The sequence below is a fragment of the Ambystoma mexicanum genome, chromosome 8 (genome assembly GCF_040938575.1).
Source record: "Ambystoma mexicanum isolate Mex_15411 chromosome 8, UKY_AmexF1_1, whole genome shotgun sequence".
Taxonomy (NCBI): domain Eukaryota; kingdom Metazoa; phylum Chordata; class Amphibia; order Caudata; family Ambystomatidae; genus Ambystoma; species Ambystoma mexicanum.
Window position 1 is genome coordinate 439957231 of NC_090929.1, and position 9736 is coordinate 439966966.

The following is a 9736-nucleotide window of genomic DNA, read 5'->3' on the forward strand; positions in this document are numbered from 1 at the left end:
CCCTGCGGCCCCTGGGGCAGCCGTTGCGCTGTTCCCGGCCTCGGTTCCATGGCGTCCGTGGGCTGCTCCCGGTCAAGTCCAAAACGGGATGGCGCCCTGAGCGGGGGGGCCCCCTTCCCTCCACGGGGCTATAGCCGCTCATAGGGCGCCATGGCGTTCGTGGGTTACTCCCGGTCCTCGGCCCAGTGCCTCCCGTGTGCGGTCAAGTCCAGAACGGGGTGTGTGTGTCAAGGGGCGCTCGTAGTGGCCGGGCCCGAGTTCCACGGCGTTTGTGGGTCAGTCCCGGAGGGCAAGGCTCTAACGTGGAGGGAGAAGCTCTAAGGGGGGGGCCCGGCCAGAGCTCCGGGTTGGCCGGGGCTGCTTCCATAGACCCCCCCTACCCCTGTCTCGAAGGTCCCCGGGCCCAGCGCTGGTCGCGGGGAGCCCCGGCGGGGTCCCCGTCGCTCCCCACAGGGAAAAGCTCTAAAGGGGCCCAGCCGAAGCCCCGGGGCGGCTGGAGGGGCTGGCCCCTGGCCTTGCGAGTGGGTTGACCGCCCCCCCCCCCGAAAGCTCGGCGGCGGTGCCGGGGAGCCCTGGCGGCATCCCCGGAAGGAGAAGCTCTAGTGCGGAGTGGGGGAGGCTCTAAGGAGGCCCGCGCCAGGGCCCCAGACTGGTGCAACCACCCCGGCCCTGGGCGCCGTGTCGATCCTGTCCCCCGGGCCCGGCGGCGGTTCCCGGGGAGCCCCGGCGGCGTCCCCGGAAGGAGAAGCTCTAATGCGGAGTGGGGGAGGCTCTAAGGCGGCCCGGGCCGGGGCCCCAGGCTGCTGCAACCACCCCGGCCTTGGGCGCCGCATCGATCCCGTCCCCCGGGCCTGGCGGCGGTTCCTGGGGGCGTCCCCATCCCTCCCCGGAGGGAGAAGCTCTAATGCGGAGTGGGGGAGGCTCCAAGGCGGCACGGGGCCCCAGGCTGCTGCAACCACCCCGGCCTTGGGCACCTGTCGACCGAACCCCGGACCTGCCCGGCGGGCCCCCCGGGGAGCCCCGGAGGGGTCTCCGTCCCTCCCCGGAGGGAGAAGCTCTAATGCGGAGTGGGGGAGGCTCTAAGGCCGCCCAGGCCAGAGCTCCAGGCAGGCGCCTAAGGCTGGCCTTGGGTCCTACAAAGGTCCCCACGCCCGGCGGGGTCCCCGTCCCTCCCCGCAGGGAAAGCTCTAATGTGGCAGGAGAAAAGCTCTGAGGCGGGGCGGGGCCTGGCCGGAGCTCGAGGAGGCTCTGCCGGTGCTGGCCCATGCCTGCCCTTGGGCACCTGCCGGCCCCCGGTCCTTTGCCAGGCGGGTCCGGGGCCCACAGAGCACTTCCCGTCCAGGCCCATTGGAATGCATGGCCCTACCAGATGGCCGCTCTCCGAGGCCGGCCATCTGGTGGTGGGCCATAGGAACGACTGCAAGGACCAGATGGCCGCTCTGGAAGTCCGGATGGGCGTCAATCTGAAATCCGTCTCCAGTTGGGTCTATAAGGAGCCCGGGCGGTTTCGCCGAGAGGTCCCCCTCTGTCGCTCCGGGCACGCGCTTTACAAGAAAGTGCAGTCACCTTCCTGCGGATTACTATAGACAGGGGGGAGAGGGACCTGTCTGCGCGTCCTCCAGGGTATTTTTCGCCGCTGGCTGCCCGGCCCGGGCTCCGGGGCGAAACCACCGCACCTCCCCGGGCACGGCCGGCCGGGGGGCCGTGCCCCGCGCAGCGCCACAGCAGAGACTGGCCTGCTGGGGGCGCTCTTTCCCGAGCACTCCATGCGATCGATTTGGCGCACTTGGTCCGTCTAGGGTTGGACTGCTTGGCCAGCCTCGGCTGTTGTTTCAAGCAATTCGCTTCCACCCGCCTTGGGACCGTGTCGAGGGTATGCCCCCGTCTTCGGGGAGGGCCCCCGCGTGAGCGGCTCTCCCCTCCGAGCAGAGCAAAGGCCGATCAGCTCGGCAGCTTCCCCAGTGGTCCGATCAGAGTGGACGGGGTCGGGTGGCGCAGGCTAGCCCCAGCGCGGGTGTGCCTACCGCAAGCCACGACGCGGCCCCTGCTCCACCGAGCTAGGAACCTGATCAAGAGTTTGGCGGTAGAGGTAAAGCATCTTCTGTTAAGATAGCCTTGTGAGTTGAGCGCAAGCTGCTGCCATCTGCGCATGATCTGCAGGTCACAGGCTCGAAATGAAGCAAGATCAACTCAGCCTTTCGTCCTTCCCAGGTTGATAAATGAGTACCAACTCAACTCGTATGTAAAAATGTTCTATGTAAAGTGCTTTGGTGAACGTGTTATATAAATAACACATAATTATGATAGTCATCATAACATCTGGTATTTTTGAATATCAGCTGTTTTACCACTCCACCAAAAATTACGATTTTCAAATATTAAACTCATCTTTCCCAGCTGCTTGTGTGTGGCGGTAATTACCTCCACGCTAAAGCATTATCACACGCAGTTAGTACCTCATGAAGGAATAATGAAAAATCCCCATGGAACTGCACTATGGTGAATGACTTTCAGGTGGTGCGATTTATAGTCATGCGTACATGAAAAGTTATCACATTACCATTTAGTGGTTGTGCAAAACTGGTAATCAAGTGGGGGTGGGGGGGCAGGCTACGGGTGCTCCATGAAAGAGTTCCCTGAATCCATCCCACCTGTGATGGTGTGGGGCGATGGCAGGCCCCACCTGCAGGCACACACGCACGCACACAGCACTCGCACCAAGAGACACGCCGGAGATGTGTTGCTGCTCTGGTCTCCGGCGCGAACTGCCGGCCGGGACCGTCTTTATTAATGCGCGCATGCGCGAGCCTCGTTATGGGCCGCGCATGCGCAGAACCGCGTATTACTACGCAACATCCCTCCTTTTTCCCCAAACAATGAACATTGATCAACAGTGTAACTTAACAACGTATTCTTCAAACATAAATGTTCCAGCACGACCTAGATGACTAGGCAGGGTCCATAATAAAGTCTTGGAACCTCTGCGGCGGCTTACGCCCCGCCCGGGTACCTGCGTGCCTCGGCCCGAGAGCTCATGGCACACTTTCCAGAGGGCCTGCAGGTCTTTCTGAGCCCCTGCCTTCCTTCGGGAGTTGTCCTGGAGGACCTCTCGCCATTCTCCATTTGCCATAGCAAGCTTGATCCTTGTGAATGTCTCGTCCATGTTGGAGTCTTCGGCGATCTCCTGGCGGGATAGGGCAACGGGCAGCGCCGATTCGACTGCGAGATGTATCGCTTCAACACCCTCTGCCACTTCCACTGTGTCTTTTGGCCTCCCCGCACCTGAATGGCGGGACAGGTAGTCTGCCGGGTTGTCAGGGCCTGGTCGATACAGCAGTTTGACCCCGTACTCCATTAATGACAGCATCCATCTCTCTATTCTAGGCGGTGGTTTGGATGATGTTCCGGACAAGATCGGGATGAGAGGCTTGTGGTCGGTTACCACCACGACCGGTTTTCCCAAAATATATATCCGGAAGTGCTTGCACCCCCATAGGATGGCCAGAGCTTCCCGCTCGATCTGAGAGTACCGTTTCTCCGTCTCTGTTAGCGCTTTGCTGGCATATCCGATGGGCCTCATGGTTCCTTGATTGTCGGCCTGCATGAGGACAGCCCCCAGTCCTACGGGGCTGGCATCGACTACAATTTCGGACTCCCGATCCGGATTGAAGTATGCCATCGTTTCTTGTTCCGATAGGGCATTTTTGATGTTGTCGAAAGCCCTCTGTTCTTTCTCCCCCCAGCTCCAGGCGATGTTGTTTCTGGTTAGCGCTCTCAGGGGTTCCGACAGGGAGGCTAGATTGCGGATGAAGCGACCACAATATGTCACCATACCCAGGAAGCTTCTGATTTCAGATGGTGAGGTTGGCGGGGTAGCTTCCCGGATATCCTTTACTTTTTCGGGATCAGGTGATATGCCCCCCGCGTGGAAGACGAACCCGAAAAATTCCAGCCTGTCTCTCAGGAACTCACACTTCTCTTTGTGCAGTGTCAACCCTAGGTCGTGCAGCCTAACCAGTGTGTTTTCCAGGCGCTTTAGGTGTTCAGCCTCGGAACGGGCAAAGACCAGAATGTCATCCGACATGTTTATCACTCCCTTGAGTCCAGACATGGCTCCCCTGATGGTATTCTGGAAGACCTCTGCCGCGGAAGAGATACCAAAACTGAGTCTTTTGTATTGGTATAACCCCTCGTGAGTCGTAAACGTCGTCATGTATCTTGACTCGGGGTGGAGCTCTAACTGATGGTACCCGGACCTCAAATCCAGTTTTGAGAGCACTTTCGCCCCTTGAAGCTCCCCAATGATGTCGTCCGGGGTGGGTGTTATGTGGCGCTATCTTTTGATCGCTAGGTTGGGAAGCCTCATGTCCAGGCAGATGCGTACCGCACACGGTTGTTTGGGCTTTGGGGCTACCACGATCGGGGAGACCCACAGGGTGGGGCCCTCTACCTTCTCAATGATGTCCTTGTCTATCAGGGATTGCAGCTCGCGTTCCACCTGTGTCCTCAGATGGAAAGGGACGCGGCGGTGTTTGAGAGCCGTTGGTCTCACAGACCCATCGTTGTGGAGGCGTATTGGGTCAGCCTTTAGTTTCCCTATCCCTCGGAATATCGTTTCAAAACGACTCAACAGATTTTCCAAGTCAGTGTGATAGACCGCAAATGAGAAGTGTACAATGTCCAATGCATCAGCCGCAGCACAACTCAGAAGGGAATGCGGGCCCACATCTGTGACAAAGAATCTTGCCCTTATTCTATTTTGTCCGTGAGTGACTGGGGCCACGAATACCCCTTGGATGGGAAGCGGTGTGTGCCCTCCGAAAGCGTATATCCGTCCTGTGGACTCTGCTAGGCCTGGTGGCCCAGGGAGTGCGGTGTAGTTTTCCGTTGCCAGCACACAGACGGACGCCCCAGTGTCTATCAAGACCGGTGTGGGTGTTTCCCCATTGTTAACTGTGCACTTGGGTTGTCGTCTCCTCCTGGGGCCTTCAGCTATGCTCGAGATGAAGAAGATTTTGTCTTCCTACTCCTCCTCCTCGGCGATGTTCAGGTCCTGTACGCCTTGTTCAATGGATGATACACCCCTCATTCTCCAAGTGCTGCCTCTGGCAACCCTTTCCGGCCCTCTCGACACGGCGACAAGTGCTGATGCCCTGCACACCCTAGCATAATGTCCTGGGGTGTTACACCGGCCACAGGTTCTCGATTTGGCTGGACAGTCACCCATATGTGGCAGGTCGTACCCACAATAATGCCGACAAATAGAGTTGACCAATCAGTACAATAACACCATGTTCGAGAGACGACTATGTTCGCGAATGTCACGCAAATGCACCAGTGTAAATAATACTATTTCCTGCAATCATACAGTAATAACTGCTAGTCATTTGAATCATGTGAAACTTCCAACAGGATGGCTCTTTTCATGTGGTAACATTACATATACTTATATTCCAGCTAACATTTCTGGAGGTCCATGTGCTTTAACTCGATTAGGACTAATGATCTTTCCTTTACACTCAGCGATAACTCGAGGTAAAAGGTCAACTTTCGAATCTGTAGGGCTATCTCCTGACTGTGATTCACATATACATTTGTTTTCAGAAGCTGAGTTTCTAGCATTAACCCTTTCATTAGTAGGTGTTCAGATTCGAGGTTTGAGGGATCTCATTTCTCAAGTGTCTCAAGATCGTAATAGAAATTGGTGGGATTGGTTATTTTCATGGATACCTGATATTGCGTGTACACTACGTTACATTTTTGCTTGCATTTTTATTATATTGTCTATTATAATTGCTTGTTGTTGTTGCATTCAATGTATTCCCAATTTAGTCCTGACCTTTCGTAGGTTTCAGAGACCGGTTCCTGTGCCACCAGGATATGGAAGATAAATATCCAAAGGGTGGAATTGTTATGCTTGATTTATGCTTGATCCAAAATGGCGCGGGTGTTCAATGCATTCTGGGAGCGCTTGGAGCCATGTTGGATATTTACTTCATATCGCAGTGAAACGCTGCACACATTTTGCTGAGTGTTAGATTCATAGTGCTGAAACAAACATGTTTTTCCAAACCTGGTATGCGGTCAAGACCATTTCTGCTGGGAAAGCTAACGTTGTTATGGCTTGCTACTGTTCCCTGTGGAGCGTGTTTTTAGAGAAGGGAGGCACAGCGCTTCTTGGTGGGAGCTCTCGATTGACCCAGCTGGCAACCGACGGGTGTTCCTCAGCTGCGCAAGTGCAATTTCCAGAAGGTTTGAGAATTAACTCCCCTTTGTGGAGTGTGTATATATGCGGAAGCCCGGAGGGGGTCAGGTGAGACTTCAGCCAGAGAAGGACGCTTACGTCTGGCCTTCCTGTGAGCTGTGGTACTCTCGGCCTGGCTGTTCCCGGGGTCTTCCAGCCGCTTCTGGACGAGATGAGGAATTCTGTTACGCTCACTGTAATGTATTTCTTTTTGACTTCTTGACTTCTTCTGTGATCTATGTCCTCATTATTTTTGTGAGTTATTTCTACGTACTTGTAATCTTTGAATAAATAGCCATAAAGAGCTGATTATCTTCTAAAGAGTGCGTGGCTGTGAGTTATTGTGTCTGTCTGTTTATGGTTTGAAGTATTTGCTCTATAATTGCATTGGTGATTTATGGTTGTTCCGTGCACTTTTTGGGGAAGAGCAATACAGGGACCCGACGCTGACCCTTGATCGCATACTAGATCTCGACCGGGCCCAGGAACTGGCGGAGGTGCGGGCCTCGGTCATGGACTCGTCCAGACATCACCTAAAGCTGGAGGCCCCTATGCAGCGGGTCATGCTCGAGGAGGTGGCAGCTGTCGGCAGGTGGCAAGGAGGAAAGCCGATGAGGAAGGGGGACTGGCCAAGGAGAGACCCCAATGCCACCATGTGTCACCAGTGCGGGTGGGATCTTCCACACCCGCAGGACTGCCCGGCGAAAGGACACATCTGTGGAAGGTGCAGGAAAGCAGATCACTTCGCAAAGGTGTGTCTTGCCCCAACTCCAGCCAGCATGGCGACAACATCGGGAGGGAGTGAGCTGAAGGGGAGGAAGACCGGAGAGGAGGAAGATGAAGAAAATGTATTCTTCCTGTCCTGCAGCAGGACCCGATCCCCCTTTGCGGCCTGCCCCGGTGGCCCGAGGTAGGCCCACTACAACCCGGTTCTCCATTCGGGGTCGGTAAACGGGGTACAACACTTATTGGATACTATAAACGTGTTCAGTTAGGAAATGTGGAAAAATGTGTAAACACTCTGCGGGGGCTATTGGCGAACACTGTTCTTCACCGCGGGGTGCTGAGGTCAGGTGACTTCAGTAGTCCCATATTCTGAGAATGTGAGAACAGGAGTGGCTTCGAAAACCCCAGTATGTGGATGTCTAGATTAATAAAGAAAATATCATGTACACAATGTTGGAAACGTCGAGTTTCCTTATGTGCAGACACTGGTGTCTCTAGGGTGGGGGCAAAGGGGACGCTGGCCTCTCTTTCATAATGCTCGGGCCTCGGGCCACTTTTGTGACCCCCCCAAACCACCACTGAAAAGCACAACACTTAGCGTTGCACCTGTGTAGCACGCAGAAACTATTAGAAGCTTCACACGTGATGTATTCCCGACTTACACACATTGCTGTTAATGTGAGCTTAAGTGTGACATTTTCTCCACAACGCATATACAAGCAAATCATAAAATATGCTTCCTGCCAGAAGCCTTTCCCATTGAAGGTTTATTTTGGCTTTCTCGAATGTGCTATTTTTGCATGGGTACAGCTGAAGTGTAGGGCTTGCCTATTTAAGACACGCAGACTGGATTCCCCAGACTGAGAGTTTCATATCTAGAGAAAACTTGATAATTTTAGGTTTCTGTCTGTGGCCTATCATTTTGTGTATGCCAAATGACTCTAAATGTTGATATTACTGTGGCATATTGTAGCTGGGAAGTAGAGAACATCTGTCTTAGTAGAGTTGATTGTGAGTGAGATGCCATCCAATATTAGATGCTGGATAGACAGTTGGACATTTTTAGGATTATAAAAATACTGCACTGTTTTTATTGCGACCCCTGAAAATGTTGATTTATTTTAATTTTGACCCCCCCTGTCACCTCTATATATATGTGGGGGAATGGATACAGGATATAATGCATGTGTGGGGGCCTGTAAGGGGTCTCCCCCACATATATATGACGTAAAAGGGGGTCGAAATAAAAAAAGTTGACATTTTCAGGAGTCACAGTAAAACAGTGTAGTAATCACATCGATCCATATTTTTGATAACAGCTTGTTGGACAAGGAGTGAAACAAGAAGAAGATCTGAGTGCTGTTGACGAAGAGTTGATAGGAAGAGCTGAAGTATAAAGAGTGGAGAGAAGTGACCCAAGGCCAGACCCTTGAGGAACTCCAACAGTAAGGGAGATGAGTGGGGTAGTAAGTCTGTTCCAGGGCATCTGAAAATGTTTTGGGAAAAATATGAAGCAAACCAAACGAGGGCCTTATCGCTGATGCCAAGGAGAGATTATGTAAAGAGAAGGTCAAAATGGTAAAACAGTAACGAAGGCAGCAGAGAGGTCAGGAAGAAAAAGAATAGATGAACGGTTTGTATGCAGAGCGGAAGAGATGAAGTTGCCGGCATTGAGGAGAGCTGTCTCAGTAGAATGCAGAGGACAGAAGCCAGATTGAAGAGGGTCCCGGAGGTTGTGAGTATCAAGGAACTCAGCAAGTCTATTGAATACAACTCGCTTTGGGATTTTGAAATAGGGTGGTAGAAGAGAGAGAGGGCGAAGGTTGGCAGGACAGTTAGGATCTAGACCAGGTTTCTTAAGGCGAGGGAAAGACAGTAGCTGTCTTATAGGATGAGGGAAAAGTGTTATTGTCAAGAGCGGAGTTGAAGAGGGAAGTAATATGTGGAGCAACACAGGGAGCTATGTGTTTCACAATGTGTGGGGACAGTGGGTCAGTGAGGGCACAGGAAGGGTTAGCCTTGAGGAGTAGGGCAAGAATCTCATCAGGGTTGGTGGGGACAAAGGAAGACATAGAGGGAGAGGAGGGTAGGAGTGGTGGAGAAAAGTGAGCAGGAGGTGGGGATAGAGGGTAAGTAGCGAACGTATTGTGAATGGTAGACATTTTAGAAGCAAAGTAGAGAGCAAGATCATTTGTAGAAAGAGTATTGGAGATGGAGGTGGGTTTAGGAGGTGAAAGAATTGAGTTGAGAGATTTTTGGAGGCGCCTAGGTTGTGAGGATTGAGCTGAATTGAGAGGGAGATTGAAGTCACGGTTGGCAGTGTCAAGAGTAGAAAAATAGTTTTGAAGAGCAGTGCTGTATAGTTGGAGATCAAAGGAGTGTCTTGACCGTTGGCAAGTGCAAAGCTTTTTCTGCATTGTTGTTTTCAGGGCGCAGATTAGTGGTGTAGTGGGTGATTTTTAAATCTTTATGTTATGTCTACCTCACACTTCGACCTGAGGGGCTATTTTACTTTTACCAGTCGGCAGTCAAAGAGGTAATGGGCCGGCCCTGCAGGGCTCTAGCTGTTCCTATAGATCTGAACCTAAAGATGAGATGCGATTTGTTCCATGTGTTTGGCTTTGAAACTATTTCCAAGTGCACCCCTTCCACCGATCCTACTAGTCAACATTTATTGGAACCCCTTGAGGGTACCGTTGGAATCTATCCATGTTTGTTTAAGAGCAATATTAGAGGATTGCTTTGCCAAAGGAAATGTAAACTGTA